Source organism: Macaca nemestrina, chromosome 9 (genome assembly GCF_043159975.1).
Source record: "Macaca nemestrina isolate mMacNem1 chromosome 9, mMacNem.hap1, whole genome shotgun sequence".
NCBI lineage: Eukaryota > Metazoa > Chordata > Mammalia > Primates > Cercopithecidae > Macaca > Macaca nemestrina.
In genome coordinates, this window is record NC_092133.1 from 116,166,784 (window position 1) to 116,184,212 (window position 17,429).

At 38.5% G+C, this 17,429-nt stretch overlaps 1 protein-coding gene across 11 annotated transcripts in view; it reads left to right on the plus strand.

The window, feature by feature from the left end:
- ODAD2 (outer dynein arm docking complex subunit 2) overlaps positions 1 to 17,429 on the plus strand; it is a 194,232-nt gene that overhangs the window by 96,026 nt on the left and 80,777 nt on the right. The window lies entirely within an intron of this gene.

Here is a 17,429-nt window from a genome sequence, read left to right on the forward strand (position 1 = left end):
TTGTTTTTGGCTATCACAACTCATCATCAAGATGCCCATTCCCTCCAAGCTGATTAATAAATTGAATGCCATTCCTATAAAAATACCAACAAGCTTTGTTTCATGGAGTTGGTAAGTTGATACTAAAGTTTCTATGGAAAATAAACATGCTGGAATAGTGACACAAAATGGGGGGCTAGCCCTATGGGCTATTAAAACAAACTGTAAAGCCCCTGTATTTAGAACAGTGTGACATTGACCATGTGAACAGGCAGACAGACCAATGGAATAGGATAGAAAGTACAGAATAGACCTAAGTACAAATGGGAATTTAGTATATGATAAAGGTGGCATATCAAATCTCAGAGGCAGTGATGGATTTTTTATATTTATTTATTTATATTTTTTATTTATTGAGATGGAGTCTCACTCTGTCACCCAGGCTGGAGTGCAGCGGCACAATCTCGGCTCACTGCACCTCCACCTGCTGGGTTTAAGCAATTCTGATGCCTCAGCCTCCTGAGTGCTCAGCCCAAGATTGCCGCTCTGCTTCCTGCCATGATTCCACGTTCCCCGTGCATACACAGCATCCTTGCCCTTCTTGTCCTGTGCCACTTTGTGGGGTTGGTGCTTGCCACATTTCTTATAGAAAATCTGGAAGGCTTTAGGAACGTGCACCACATTGCAGGAGCCCTATTGCATGGAAAGCTATTGTTAATTTCCAAGTCATTTATGCTTACAGAGCTGATAGGAGCCAAACTAAGGTGTGGGTCATTCTGTAGTAGGAAACAGTTTGGGGAGTAGTTAACATAGTGGCCAAAAGAGTTTTTTAAAACACTAAACCTCCGATTGTTGTCTGCATATACCATTTTGGGCAAAAGGTAGTTCTTATTTGGAGAAAACATAGATTGTATTATCTTGAGAAGTTCTAAAGGGAACCACAGAGGGGAGGAAGAGAAGACACAGGGAGTCTTTTTGGTTGGTGCAGTGGTCTCCCTGGGGGGGTAGACACCCTTGTCTTGGTGTGATCATAGAACTCATGGAAATGACAGGCGGCCTGTGACACCAGCTTTTCAGAGGAGAAGGGTTTCTTGTATGTATTGGTGGGACCTCAGCTGTATCTAATAGGAGGTACTGCACTGGAGGCCTCAGATGGTCCTATTCCTAGGTATTTTATTCTCTTTGTAGCAATTGTGAATGGGAGTTCACTCATGATTTGGCTCTCTCTTTGTCTACTATTGGTCTATAGGAATGCTTATGATTTTTGCACATTGATTTTGTATCCTGAGACTTTGCTGAAGTTGCATATCAGCTTAAGGAGATTTTGGGCTGAGACGATGTGGTTTTCTAAATATACAATTATGTAATCTGCAAACAGAGACAATTTGACTTCCTCTCTTACTATTTGAATACCTTTATTGCTTTAGCTTCCTGATTGCCCCGGCCAGAACTTCCAATACTATATTGAATAGCAGTGGTGAGAGAGGGCATCCTTGTCTTGTGCTGGTTTTCAAAGGGAATGCTTATAGCTTTTGCCCATTGAGTATGATATTGGCTGTGGGTTTGTCATAAATAGCTCTTATTATTTTGAGATACATTCCATATATACTTAGTTTATTTGGAGTTTTTAGCATGAAGGAATGTTGAATTTTATCGAAGGCCTTTTCTGCATCTATTGAGATAATCATGTGGTTTTTCTTCTTGGTTCTGTTTATGTGGTGGATTACATTTATTGGTTTGCGTATGTTGAACCAGCCTTGCATCCCAGGGATGAAGCTGTCTAGATGGTGTTGGATAAGCTTTTTGATGTGCTGCTGGATTCGATTTGCCAGTATTTTATTGAGGATTTTCACATCGATGTTCTTCAGGGATACTGGTCTGAAATTTTCTTTTTTTGTTGTGTCTCTGTCAGGTTTTGGTATGAGGATGATGCTGGTCTCATAAAATGAGTAAGGGAGGAGTCCCTCTTTTTCTATTGTTTGGAATGGTTTCAGAAGGAATAGTACCAGCTCCTCTTTGTACCTCTGGTGGAATTCCGCTGTGAATCCATCTGATCCTGGGCTTTTTTTGGTTAATGGGTTATTAATTACTGCCTCAATTTCAGAATTTGTTATTGGTCTATTCAGTGATTTGATTTCTTCCTGGTTTAGACTTGGGAGGGTGTATGTGTCCAGGAATTTATCCATTTCTTCTGGATTTTCTAGTTTATTTGCATAGAGGTTTTTATAGTATTCTCTGATGGTAGTTTGTATTTCTGTGGAATCAGTGGTAATCTCCCCTTATCATTTTTTATTGTGTCTATTTCATCCTTCTCTCTTTTCTTTTTTATTGGTCTGGCTAGTGGTCTATTTATTTTGTTAATCTTCTCAAAACACCAGCTCCTGGATTCATTGATTCTTTGAAGGGTTTTTCGTGTCTCTATCACCTTCAGTTCTGCTCTGATCTTAGTTATTTCTTGTCTTCTGCTAGCTTTTGAATTTGTTTGCTCTTGCTTATCTAGTTCTTCTAATTGTGATACTAGGGTGTCAATTTTAGATCTTTTCTGCTTTCCCCTGTGGGCATTTAGTGCTATAAATTTCCCTCTAAACATTACTTTAGCTGTTTCCTATAGATTCTGGTATGTTGTGTCATGGTCTCGTTGGTTTCAAAGAACTTATTTATTTCTGCCTTAATTTTATTATTTACACAGTATCATTCAGGAGCAGGTTGTTCAGTTTCCATTTAGTTGTGTGGTTTGAGTGAGTTTCTTAATCCTGAGTTCTAATTTGATTGTGCTGTGGTCTGAGAAACTGTTTGTTATAATTTCCGTTCTTTTGCATTTGCTGGGGAGTGTTTTGCTTCCAATTTTGTGGTCAATTTTAGCATAAGTGTGATGCTGTGTTGAGAAGACTGTATATTCTGTTGATTTGGGGTGGAGAGTTATGTAGATGTCTATTAGGTTCGCTTGTTCCAGAGCTGAGTTCAAGTCCTGAATATCCTTGTTAATTTTCTGTCTTGTTGATCTGGCTAATACTGACAATGGGTGTTAAAGTCTCCCAGTATGATTGTGTTGGAGTATAAGTCTCTTTGTAGGTCTCCAAGAACTTGCTTTATGAATCTGAGTGCTCCTGTACTGGATGCATATATATTTAGGGTAGTTAGCTCTTCTTGTTGCATTGATCCCTTTACCATTATGTAGTGCCCTTTTTTGTCTTTTTTGATCTTTGTTGGTTTAAAGTCTGTTTTACTAGACTAGGATTGCAACCCCTGCTTTTTTTTTTGCTTTCCATTTGCTTGGTAAACATTCCTCTATTCCTTTAGTTTGAGCCTATGTCTGTCTTTGCACGCAAGATGGGTGTCCCGAATACAGCACACCGAAGGGTCTTGATCTTTATCCAATTTGCCAATCTGTGTCTTTTAATTGGGGCATTTAGCTCATTTACATTTAATAAAGATTAATGTTGTTATGTGTGAATTTGATCCTGTCATTTTGATGCTAGCTGGTTATGTTGCCCATTAGTTGATGTAGTTTCTTCATAGTGTTGATAGTCTTTACAATTTGATATGTTTTTGCAGTGGCTGGTACCGGTTTTTCCTTTCCATATTTAGTGCTTCCTTCCGGAGCTTTCATAAGGCAGGCCTGGTGGTGACAAAATCTCTCAGCATTTGCTTGTCTGTAAAGGATTTTATTTCTCCTTCACTTGTGAAGCTTAGTTTGGCTGGATATGAAACTCTGGGTTGGAAATTATTTCCTTTAAGAATGTTGAATATTGGCCTCTACTCTCTTTTGGCTTGTAGGGTTTCTGCAGAGAGATCCACTATTAGTCTGATGGGCTTCCCTTTGTGAGTAACCCAACCTTTCTGTCTGCCCTTAATATTTTTTCCTTCATTTCAACCTTGATGAATCTGATGATTATGTGTCTTGGGGTTGCTCTTCTCAAGGAGTATCTTTGTGGTGTTCTCTGTATTTCCTGAATTTGAATGTTGGCCTGTCTTGCTAGGTTGGGGAAGTTCTCCTGGATAATATTCTGAAGAGTGTTTTCCAACTTGGTCCCATTCTCTGTATCACTTTCAGGTACACCAATCAAAAGTAGGTTTGGTCTTTTCACATAGTCCCATATTTCTTGGAGGCTTTGTTTGTTGCTTTTCATTCTTTTTTCTCTAATCTTGTCTTCATGGTTAATTTCACTAAGATGATCTTCAATATCTGATAACCTTTCTTCTGCCTGATCGATTTGGCATTGATACTTGTGTATGCTTCTCGAAGTTCTTGTGCTGTTTTTCAGCTCCATCAGGTCATTTCTGTTCTTATCTAAATTGATTATTCTAGTTAGCAATTTCTCTAACCTGTTTTTCAAGGTTCTTAGCTTCCTTGCATTGGGTTAGAACATGCTCCTTTAGCTCAGAGGAGTTTGTTATTACCCACCTTCTGAAGCCTACTTCTGTCAATTCATCAAACTCATTCTCCTTCCAGTTTTGTTCCCTTGCTGGCGAGGAGTTGTGATCCTTTGGAGGAGAAGAGGCATTCTGGTTTTTGGAATTTTCAGCCTGTTTGTGCTGGGTTTTCCCCATCTTTGTGGATTTATCTACCTTTGGTCTTTGATGTTGGTGACCTTTGGATGGGGATTTTGTGTGGACTTCCTTTTTGTTGATGTTGATGCTATTCCTTTCTGTTTGTTAGTTTTCCTTCTAACAGTCAGGCCCCTCTGCTGTAGGTCTGCTCAAGGTTGCTGGAGGCCCACTCCAGGCCCTGTTTGCCTGGGTATCATGAGCGGAGGCTGCAGAACAGCAAAGATTGCTGCCTGTTCCTTCCTCTGGAGGCTTTGTCCCAGAGGGGCAGCTGCCAAATGCCAGCCAGAGCTCTCCTATATGAGGTTTCTGTCGACCCCTGCTGGAAGGTGTCTCCCACTCAGAAGGCACTGGGGTCAGGGTCCCACTTGAGGAGGCAGTCTGTTCCTTAGCAGAGCTTGAGCGCTGTGCTGAGAGATCCACTGCTCTCTTCAGAACCAGCAGACAGGAATGTGTAAGTCTGATGAAGCTGTGCCCACAGCCACCTCTTCCCCCAGGTGTTCTGTCCCAGAGAGATGGAAGGTTTTATGTATAAGCTCCTGACTGGAGCTGCTGCCTTTCTTTCAGAGATGCCCTGCCCAGAGAGGAGGAATCTAGAGAGGCAGTCTGGCTACAGTGGCTTTGCTGAGCTACATTGGGCTCCACTCAGTTCGAACTTCCTAGAGGCTTTGTTTACACTGTGAGGGGAAAACCGCCTACTCAAGCCTCAGTAATGGCAGATGCCCTTCCCGCACCAAGCTTGAGCATGCCAGGTCGACTTCACACTGCTATGCTTGCAGCGAGAATTTCAAGCCAGTGGATCTTAGCTTGCTGGGCTCTGTGGGAGTGAGATCTGCTGAGCTAGACCACTTGGCTCCCTGGCTTCAGCCTCCTTTCCAGGAGAATGAACAGTTCTATCTTGCTGGCATTCCAGGTGCCACTGGGATATGATAAAAAAAAAAAAAACCTCCTGTAGCTAGCTGAGTGTCTGCCCAGTTTTGTGCTTGAAACCCATGGTCCTGGTGGTGTGGGCACCTGAGGGAATCTCCTGGTCTGTGGGTTGCAAAGACTGTGGGAAAAGTATAGTGTCTGGGCCAGAGTGTACTCTTCCTCATGGCACAGTCCCTCATCGCTTCCCTTGGCTAGGGGAGGGATTTCCCTGACCCCTTGCACTTCCCAGGTGAGGTGATGCCCCACCCTGCTTCTGCTCACCCTCCGTGGGCTGTACCCACTGTCTAACCAGTCCCAATGAGATGAGCCGGGTACCTCAGTTGGAAATGCAGAAATCACCTGCCTTCTGCATCAATCTCACTGGGAGCTGCAGACCAGAGCCGTTCCTATTTGGCCATCTTGCCCATGTCTTGTTGAATATTTTTATAGAAAGGATAGTTCTACAATAAATTTAACTTGACTCTAAATATCATCCTAAATATAATTTTTTAAAAAGTGAATCGTGATGTGTGTTTGGAATAGAGGAGACCTATTATAAACCCATTAATAGAATCATTTGTTATCATAGCCAAAAAATTAAAAAGATCTCAAATCTTTACAGGAGTCACACTACGTTATACACTGCAGCAGTGAAAAATCAATGTATTTTGGCAATGTGTTCATTAATACCAATATATATCACAAATATATTGAACAAAATAAAAACTTGCAGAAATAGATATATAATTCCTATTAAAGTTCAAATATATTTTTTAAAGTGCCAAATTTAAATAATATTGTTTACAGAGAAAGAAAGAAGCCAACTGGGGAAAGACTGATACAAATCCTTGAAGGATAGTCTTCATTAGTCACTTTAATCAGCCCAGCCCTTCATTCATAAATTTAAACAATCAAAGATCACTATATATTTAAGGAATACTAACCATGTTAAAGACACACACCCACGTGAACTAGCAGAACTGACTTCAGAAGAAATGGAGATAATGTAAGGAATGAAATAATTTTAAAATTATTATTTTCAGAAACACCTAAGGGTTGTTATTAAACACTGTTATTTACAATTCGTAGGCTTAAAACTGATTTTTTTTGAAACTGAAAATATATTTGGCAAAACCACAAATTTAGTAGAAAAGATGAATACTAAGATGAATAAGGCTAAATAATTATAACTAATATAGTAATAACTAAAGTCCTTTCCCTTTCCTAGAAAAGGATGTTATAGATACTGATTAACTCTCAATGGTCATTGAAAATCTGTATTTAAATGTCAAACTTAATGTTATCATTGGTGAGTTGCCATTTTGCTAGATATTATTTCTGCTTAGTGCTGTTATTACATGTAAAGTATGTTCTGTCTTCTTATAAATTTCAACTTCAAATCTAATTATCTATTATTGGGCTTAAAAGATTTTTCAGTATTTTCATATTCATTGTTCTTACATAGGTTTTCTTTCCTAAATATCTGGCTGGTCTCCTATTCAAGCAGCGTAAAACATGACCCAGCCCACCTCTCTCTTTGCTCTTGGCCCCAAGGTCTAAACCAGATCCAAGACTCCCAAAAGAGCTTCTTCCTGTTCCATTTCTCTTGAACTTCACCTACGCTCTTGAACTACACCTACTCCTTGCCTCCAGCCGCCTTCTTACTTATCTCAAGGGAAAGACAGGCTCCTGAAAAAGATCTCTGCTTGATCACATCTCTCACCAAGAACTACCCTCTCTTGTATGCATTTATCATTGAGGCAACACAAACACTTGAAGAATCATCAACAAGGAAGTGATGTAAGCCACGTGGCTAATGAGAAAATTAGCCATATAAGAGTGGGTGACAAATTAGGCTATTACGGTAGTTCAGATGAAAATGATTAAAATTTGACCTAACACCATGGCAGTGTGGATGGAGAGAAGAGACAATATAAGAAAGAATTGAAAAGTAGAATCAGGAATTGGTGAGTGATTGGATGTTTGAATTTTTTTTTTTTCTTTAATGTTGACAGCTAGGAACATGATAGAATTTTTTCCAAACATGGTAATAACATGGTCTGAAGAAAAGATGATGGAGTTGCCTTCCTCCAGGTAGATATGTCCAGTCATTTGAATACATGAATCTGGATGTCAGGAGAGAATTCTAGATGGAGATATATGTGTAGGGTCATCAGCCTTTAGGAGGTAGTGGAGGTCTGAGAGTAGATGGAAGGGAGAGGGCGTGGAGTGAGAGGAGACCACCAATGACAGAGTGAAGTAAAGGAGGAAGGCAGGTGGGTGGGGAGGGGATGGGAAAACCAGGAGAACTTGATTACAAAAAAGACAAGAAAGGAGAGAAATCAAGAGGGAGGGAGAATGTTCAACAGTATTATTTACTCCTAAGAGGACAATTTCCCTTGAAAAGTGAAAAGAGTACATTAAATACAGGAGTTAGGTGGTCATGGTCATAGCCATTTCCACTGAGAGGTGAGAGTTTAAGCTGGATGGCACTGGAGGGAAAAATGAATTGAGGGGAGGAAATAGAGGAAAAGAGGATTCATAGGTTTTTCTAGAGACTCAGCTATTAAGAGAAGGAGGCCATTATGAAACCCAGAAGATAGCTCAGGTTTAGGAAACGATAAACATGGAAGAGGCATGTGTGTGTGATTGTGTGCGTGTATCTATATATCTATATCTATATACCTATATTTAGAGAGAGTGCACACACACAAGCACAGATGGAGAAAAAAAGGACAGGCATGGCTCTCACTGTTCCTTAATCCTATAAGCACATTGCTCTGAGTACGGTAAACGATTTCTAGAGCACCAAGCAAAAGGATGATTCTAAAATGCCTAATTCCTGAGGGCGAGTCCAGGAAGAACAAAACCAGAAGAGCAAGAATAGAAAGGAATACTGAAAGAGGCACCTTCTTATTTCATCCAGACAACAAACGCATGGCCTACTTATCTGTCTGTCTATCTTTCAATCAATCATCCATCTATTACCTATCAATCTATGTCTTTGAATTTAAATATTACCTACCCATCAATATCTTTGAATTTGAATCCAGAAGTGAGAAAGTTATCAAAGGGATCCTAATTAATACCTTAATATGAATTTTAAAAATCAAAGTCAGACTTTTCCTAGCAGATTGCTAATTTGGCTGATTATTTCAACAGTGAGCACTGGCTTTTATGATTAGGTAATAAGGAAGATATTTCCATATATTGAATTAACTAAATATGCAGGGACAAAATTTCATTGACATGTATAATATCAGAAAGTAAATCTTTGTGGCTAAATTAATGATGAACATTTTTAGATGTCAATTCAAAACAGATGAAGAAGATGCACAGCTTTTCAAAAGTGCAAGGAGATATGTGAGCAAAATGTTGAAGACACTTGTCTAGTAAACACTTGAAATGAGAGAGAGGGAAATTTAAAGCATCTTTCCTTAAGAAAATGACCTGATTTGCAAGGCTCGCTCTTCTTAAAAGGTCCTATTTTACAGGGTCAGAAGCTGAATATTATATTTGTCTCCCACCTTGCATCCTTTTACAATAAATTTCATTCTTCCAAGGCAGAAGGGTACTTCAGGAGTAGAATATGACGGAGGTCATGTGCTTGGAAAGGCAAGAGGAAAGAAAGCACATATATAATGTTTAAGAATAGCATCTCATTATTTACACAGATCCCAATCAAACCATGGTTAGGGCAACTCTATTAATAGCACTTTGCGTGATGGTGAAAAGGTATTGTTCAGATATGGCAACTACTAGCCACATGTGGCTACTCAGTGCTTGAAATGTGACTAGTAGGGCCAAAGAACTGAATTTTTAGTTATATTCAGTTTTAATTAAAGTTTAGGCCAGGCGTGGTGGCTCACATCTATAATCCCAGCACTTTGGGAGGCCGAGGCGATTAAATAGCTTGGAGACAGGAGTTCAAGACCCAGCCCGGCCAACATGGCAAAACCCCGCCTCTACTAAAAATACAAAAATTTGCCAGGCATGGTGGCGCATGCCTGTAATCCCAGCTAGTCAGGAGGCACAAGAATCGTTTGAACCCGGGAGGCTGCAGTTGTAGTGAGCTGAGATTGCTCCAGTGCACTGGGTGACAGAGCTAGATTCCATCTCGAATAAGAAATAAAAATAAAAAAGTGTAAATAGTTACGTGTAGTTAGTGGCTATTGTTTTGGTGCCCAGGTCTGAGATATGCAAGTAAGAGAGAGTTGTTTCTGTAAGCCATCTGCTGTGAAAAGTTGTAAATCTCAAGAATTAAATGAGTTTGTGTGTGCTTACGTGTTCATTATGTAAGTTTTAGAAACTAAAGAAAAGCAAATAAAAAAAAAATCACCTGTAATTTTAGTGCTTTGGGATAACTGATATTAAGAGCCAACTTTTTTTTTTTTTTTTTAACCAATGACTAATGCGTCTCTCTCTAATTCTCTCTGTATGTCTTTCCATATCCCTGTCTAATTTTCTTTGGCTATATAGTATTATATTGTGTGGATATATCATAATTCATTTTCGTAATTAAGTTTCCAGGTTAAGGAACAGTGAGGTTGAGTGAAACAAAAATTTCATTTGAAGGCGGGCAAAGTGGCTCACACCTGTGACCCCAGAACTTGAGAGGCCAAGTGGGGAGCATTGCTTCAGCTCAGGATTTTGAGGTCAGCTAGGGGAGCATAGGGTGACTCCTTCTCTACAAAAAAAAATTTTTTTTTTTAAATGCACATGCCTGTAGTCCCAGCTACTCTGGAGACTAAGGTGGGAGGATTGCTTGAGCCTGGGAGGTTGAGGCTTCAGTGAGACGTGATTGCGCCACTGCACTCAAGCCTGGGCAACAAAGCAAGACCCTGTCTCAAAAAAAAAAATTTATTTTAAGCCTTTCTAGAATGTTCTTTCACATAGGGAAAGAAAATAGTTACCGCTGACCCTTTGGTAAAAATTTTTGTTTTTACCAAAAAATATTGTTTTACTGATATTTGTTTTACCAGTAACATTATATCATAGGTTAATCAGTGGTGATTTTCTTGGTGGTACATAAAATAATAGTTTATTTTACAATCAACTGCCTTTTGGATTAGTGGAAAATAATATGGCCAAAGATACATGTAAATGTATATCCGTGGAGGTTACGTGTACTTGGAATTTTTTTAAGGTCTCGTGTTGTGTTTATATCACTATACAAAACTTTCCCCACTTGGTTATATTAAATTTAGCATTTTCAATGAATATTTTGTATGTTCTATGTTAGAAGAATTAAACTTGTTTTCTAATAAGATTATTTATTTATTTATTTATTTATTTATTTATTTATTTATACATGTATTTTTTAGAGACAGGATCTCACTCTTGGCCCAGGCTGGAGTACAGTGGCACATTTGCTCACTACAGTGTCAATCTCCTGGGCTCAAGCAATCCTACTGCCTCAGCCCCCAGAGTAATTAGGACTCCAGGCCTGAGCCACCATGCCTGGCTAACTTTTTCAGATCAAGATAGGGTCTTGCTCTGTTGCCCAAGATGGTCTCAAACTCCTGGCTCCAGGTGATCCTCCCACCTCGGCCTCCCAGAGCCCTGGGATTACAGGCCTGAGCCACCACACTCGGCCTTCTAATAAGGTTGTAAATGCTGAGGGAGAGTAGGATGGGGAATGTTTTTTGAATATGCTGGGACATCCAGCTTGCAATAAAACAGTGGAACTAGAAGAAGAGATCATACCAAATAGTATAGCCCTTTCTTTCTCCCCCTCACTGCCCCTTTCCTATTTAGGTCAGTTAGTGACTCAGCTTTCTAGGAAAGAATTGCCTTTTATTGTGTACGGAAGCATTTCTACATTGTTTTCACATACAATGCTTTTGCAAGTAACTTTAGACATACTAACTTATGAGTCATAGGATTTGGCATCATTTTGAAATAAATAACGTCTTTGTTTAGATTAATGGCGCTGACAGTAATGCTGCAGAAACCAGCTATTTTAATTATAGCTGAGAGCTACATGAAAGGAAAGAAAGTACCAGTTATGCCTTTAGACAAGCTGTTGCTACTTCAGGGCCCCTGCCATGTCTGCCAGGCATCATGAAACCTAAGTTCACCATGTATATGTGTGTCCGTGTGGTGTGGACATGGTGAAATGTCAACTGTTCAAACCAGATGTTACCCATTATTATCATACACATTAGAACACATTTTCAGATGTATCTGTTAAGAAAATAAGATGTGAATATTGTTTCTAGTGAATGTAGTACATCTTTTCTTTCTTTTCTTTTTCTTTTCTTTCTTTCTTTGTTCTTTTTTGTGACGGAGTCTGGCTCTGTCGCCCAGGTTGGAGGGCAGTAGTGCGATCTTGGCTCACTGCAACCTCTGCCTCCCAGGTTCAAGTGATTCTCCTCCCTCAGCCTCCCAAGTAGCTGGGATTACAGGAATGGACAGGCATTCGCTCCCATCCCTGGCTAATTTTTGTACTTTTAGTAGAGACGGGGTTTTGCCATGTTGGTCAGGCTAGTCTCAAACTCCTGACCACAAGTGATCTGCTCGCCTCGGCCTCCCAAAGTGCTGGGATTACAGGCATGAGTTACCACGCCTGGCCGTAGTACATCTTTTCTTGTTGGGAAACATTTAAAGCTACCTATCAGTGACTGAGCCAAGCAACCAAGTAGCAGAATCGAAGACTTCAGTAATGAATTATGGGATAATTGAGAGAAATAAAGATTCACAGTGTAAGTTGATGTTGCCTTTGCGTTCTAATTATTTTGTTATTAAATGCATAAAACAAATGGAATGTGGGACTTTTGTAATAAGAGATATTGACCTTTTTGGTAGTAGACTAGCGTTTCAGTTAAGTTTAAAACTTTACTTCATTTTGGAGAAAGTATGTATGTAATAGTTGATAGCTTATTGGTGATAAATAAAATGTACTAGGTGAAACAGATATGTTTTTCCAGCTTAAAAATTATCTGTGCATTCGTTATCTGATTGGAAAATCGCAGTGTGAAATGAGAGTCTGTTTTATGATCTTTGTAAAACTCAAAATAATTTAAGACAGGAAATAAGCAGCTTCACTTAGAAAGCCACACGGTCTTTTTTAGTCTATCTAGAACCCAAGAAAAGAAAGTCAAACTAAAGTGAACTCGTCGTAAAAAATAATCTGCATATTTTTGAACAAGTTTTATTTGAACATTTAGCATTTGAGATATTTTCTGTGTTAGGTCTAAGAAAAGTTCTTTTTTCCTATTAAGATTGCTCAAAAGGACAGAGATCCTAAGGTTCAATCTCTGTAGTGATGTTATGTGTAAATTTCAAGAGCCGTAAGTCCGGTTGCAGACTAATAACTGCTTTGTGAAAAATGTGAGATTTGTAAATGGAAGTGAAACACTGTTTCTTTCAAGCTGAACGATCAAACACATTTTTGGAGAAAAAGGGTGGTTGAACAGGTGTTCAGTATTATGAAGTTGTGATGTGAAGAATGCAACCAAATCTGGCAAAAATCCATATATCAAATTCTTTGTTCTTAAGAAGCAAAACTCTCTGCTGCAGAAAGTCTACTCAAATTTGTATTCCATGAACATTGATACCGAAAAATATAAAAGTTTATATAAAAATGTAATTGTGCCATATCACACAATTATTTTCATGCCTTTTGTCAACATTTGTAAGAAACATTTTTTTCTTAAATATCATTATGTTTTTAATATTATTTGTTTTGTGAATATCACAAGATAGTGCTTAATTTCCTTAATTCTGTTTCCTTTCATTAATGAGTTTTTAAAAGTTTTTATTAAGAAAAAAATAGATGTTCAACTATATTTGCATTTTCGTAAGAAGTAATTAGTATAGTTCATATTAATGTGTGATCACCATTTCCTTATGAATTAGACAGAAAACAGGCATTCTTATTTTAGAATAAATACTCTGAATGTATAATAAGTCAGTCATTGGGTTAGGAAGAAAACTCAATATGTCTTCCAAATCAGTAATATATAACCATGATGTATATATATGGATTTGCTACTTGTTTAGACAATGTCTGGTTTTGATATTGAAGGAAAAAAAAAAAAAAAACTCTAGTAATTTGAAAACCAATGACCTAAAGCTCTCCTCCAAACTAAGAAGCCAATCAGGAATTTGAGAATGATTCCCCAAAAGAGAAGAGAAGTTAATTTCTGTGAGGTTATAATACATGCTTGGGCAATTTAGCCAGGAATGTTGAGGACTGAGAATGGATGAGGCCAACTTCCTGACCACAGGTGTGACAGAACACAGCTGATCAAACAGGACAGGAATTTGACATCACCCTCTGTTTAACTTCAGCTGCCCAGTGGGCCATGCCCAATCAGGAAGCCAATGAGAACTTTGAGAAGAAGACATGTGGAGGGGTTTAGTTTCATACTAGGAATACTGCTATAAACACAAGCTCCGATTTAGCCATGTTTGGGCTGTCGAATATATCGCTGTCCGACATGGTGCCAAATAATCAACTTTTTTTTCTAAATCCAAAACATCTTTAAAATGTAACCCGCATTTGGGTTCTGCCTCCCTGTTTGGGGTCAGCTGTCATTTTCAGTCACCAAATAGTTCTAAGTATGTACCCATCTGGCCCCCAGATTCTAAAATCCTAAAAGATTAGAGTAACAAACTATAATACAAGTTTTTTTTTTTAATGTATATACCATATTTTCAAGCGGAGACATGAGGGGTCTAAACAAAAGGAGGGCCTTAAAAAGCCTGTCTTCAGAGCACAGCTGGAAGAATCACTGGCCATAGCTCAAATCTATCACTTTCCTTTCTCCTCCCCATCTCCCCACTACTCCCTTCCCATTCCCTACTCCACAGAGGACTGCAATAGAGGCTGCTAGTCTACAAAGAGATGAAACTGACAGAAGAGTAACACAGTGTACAAAATGGTAACTTACAATGAAAAGCATTGCCTATTCTAAACAGGAATATACAGAATTATGTACCAGCCACTAACTATTCATGAAACCACTTAACCACTTAATTTTGAAAGCACAGTTGTTTATCAGTTTTCAGTTACTTATTAAATTAATAACTTCATCTATTAAATTAATCATGTCATTATATTCACCTCAGCCAAGAGTGCCCAGCATCAAACAATGCACTCTGTCGTGATCAGATCAGAAACTGTGCCATGTCAAAATTCATTGATTCAGATACCTGACTGGGACCCCAGATGGCCTCTTCTTCCATTTCGCTTGCTTAAGCACTCCCATTGCACTGTGACCCCATCAGGCCCCCTGCCCATTGACCTCACTGTCTTTTCTATCCACCAGCCTTTTGTTATCTTCAGTTCCCTCATTGCACACATTAGTTCCATGATCTATCATTATACTTACTCCATTTTTTTGGCTATGCATTTTTTATTTGTATAAATGGGGTACAAGTGCAGTTTTGTTCCATGGATATATTGCATAGCACTCACTGCATTTCAAATACCCTCAAGTCCATATACTCTCTTTCTTTCCATGGTACCTGCCTAATGAAGTCTCAACCCTGGAAAAAGCATTTATCCTTCTTGTCCATGACTGTAGTCTGGCTGGTGAATGTTGCAGGAGAAAATCATGTAATTGGGCCAGTTACCATTATTATCAACATGTGATCACCAATCTCAAACTGGCCAACATAACTGAGGTCATCAGCTACTTACATGAGACTAGTTAGACTGTGAGAATGCATAATTGCAAAGCTGCAGTCATCATTGAGTACACAGGGCTGGGAGACTTGGAGTCCATGGGAGTGTCCGTGTGTGAGACTGTGAGATCAGAATGTCGGACAGTGGGACTGAGGGACAGCACACCAAAATGTAGGACTGCAGAGACTTTGAGGTTGTGGAGCTTCAACACCACCAGTAGAGACCCATGAGATCATAAGACTAAGAGACAGTGGGATTGGGAAATCCCTCTCCATTTTCCAGCCTGGTCCCCCAGCTTTCTTACTGAGCAAAATTCCTGTGTGAGAGAATCACTTATGGTGATTATCTCTGTGCTTGGGAATTATTCTGATTTGAATTTGATATGCTGTGTCCATCAAAGTGTGGCTGTTTTCTCTTCTTTCAGGCAGACTGTCCTCCTCCAGCATGCCTGCTTCTCTACCCAACAAGCCCCTGCTTTAGCAACTGCCCCAAGTGTGAAATCTTCCTTATCCCTTGCTCAGTTTCTGGTTGGAAAGTTGGGTCCAACTTGATCTCTCTAGGCACATAGCTTGATATAAGAAGCAGCCACAGGCAACCTTTAGTAGTAATGCTTTTCTGTCTCCTTTCATGAATGTGGAAGCCCCTTTGTATACCTGTTTTCAAGAAGTGAACTAGATTTGGCTCCCCTGCCTGAAACACTTTTGTTTTATTATCCTGTAAAATCTAAACTAAATGAGGCTTTGTCTGTTTCTGGACCTGAACTCAACATGCTTAGAACTTCAGATACATTGTGTTTTGGATGTTTTCTTCTAAAAGTTTTATAGTTTCATGTCTTATGTTTAGGTCTTTAATCCATTTTGAGTTACATTTTTGCATACGGTGTAAAGTAGGAGTTCAAATTTACTCTTTTGCATCTGAACATCCAACACCATTTATTTTCCCAACAATATTTGTTGAAAAGACTTTCCTCATTGAATAGTTTTGACACCCTTGTTGAAAATCTTTTAAAAAATTTTTTATTTGTATAAATGTAAGGGGTACTATACAATTTTGTTATGTGGATATATTGTGGGCACAAACTGAGTAATAGACAAATGGGACTTAATTAAATTAAAAAGTTTTTACACAGCCAAAGTAATAATTAACAGACTAAACAGACAACCTACAGAATAAGAGAAAATATTTGCCAAGTGCATATCCGACAAGGGACTAATATCCAGAATCTACAAGGAACTCAAACAACTCAACAGCAAAATAATCCCATTAAAAAGAGGGCAAAGAACATGAATAGATATTTTTCAAAAGAAGACATACAAATAACCAACAGGAATATGAAAAACTGCTCAATATCACCAATCTTCAGAGAAATGCAAATTAAAACCACAGTGAGATATCATCTTACCCCATTCAGGATGGCTATTATTAAAAAGTAAAACAAACAAACAAAAACAATGTATGTTGGCAAGGGTGGGGAGGAAAGGGAACACTTATACACTGTTGGTGGAGAATGTAAATTAGTGCAACTTCTATAGAAAACAGTATGGAGATTTCGCAAAGAACTGAAAATAGAACTACCCCTTGATCCAGCAATACCACTACTGGGTATCTACCTAAAGCAAAGAATTTGTCATATCAAAAAGATACATGTACTTCTGTGTTTATCACAGCACTATTTCACAATAGCAAAGATATGGAATCACCTGAAGTGTCCTTTTCTTTGTTGGGAGGCTTTTTTTTATTGTTTAAATCTCCTTACTCATTAAGGATCTGTTCAGATTTTCTTTTTCTTCATGATTCAGTCTTGATAGGTTGTTTGTTTCTAGAAATTTGTCTATTTCATCTAGGTTGTCCAACTTGTTGGTGTACAACTATTCATACTATTCTCTTACAATCTTTTTCTATTTCTAATTTTAGTTATTTGGGTCTTCTCACTTTTTTTCTAATCTAAGGTCTATGATTTTTTTTATCTTTTTGAATAACCAACTCTTGCTTTCATTGATTTTATATGTTGTTTTTCTATTTTTGTATGATTTCTTCTTTGACACATTGGTTGCTTACAAGTATGTTGTTTAATTTCCACATATTTGTGAATATTCCACTTTTCCTTCTGCTGCAAATTTCTAGTTTCATTCCATTGTGTTCAGAAGAGATACTTTGTATGACTTCAATCTTTTTTATTTTTAAAGGCTTGTTTTGTGGCCTCATACATGGTCTATCCTGGAAAATGTTTATTGTGCACTTCAGAAAAATGAGTATTCTGCTGTTGTTGGGTGAAGTGTTTTGTATGTGTCCATTAGGTACAGTTGGTCTGTAGTGTTGTTGAACTCTTCTGTTTCCTTATTTATGCTTTCTCTAGTTG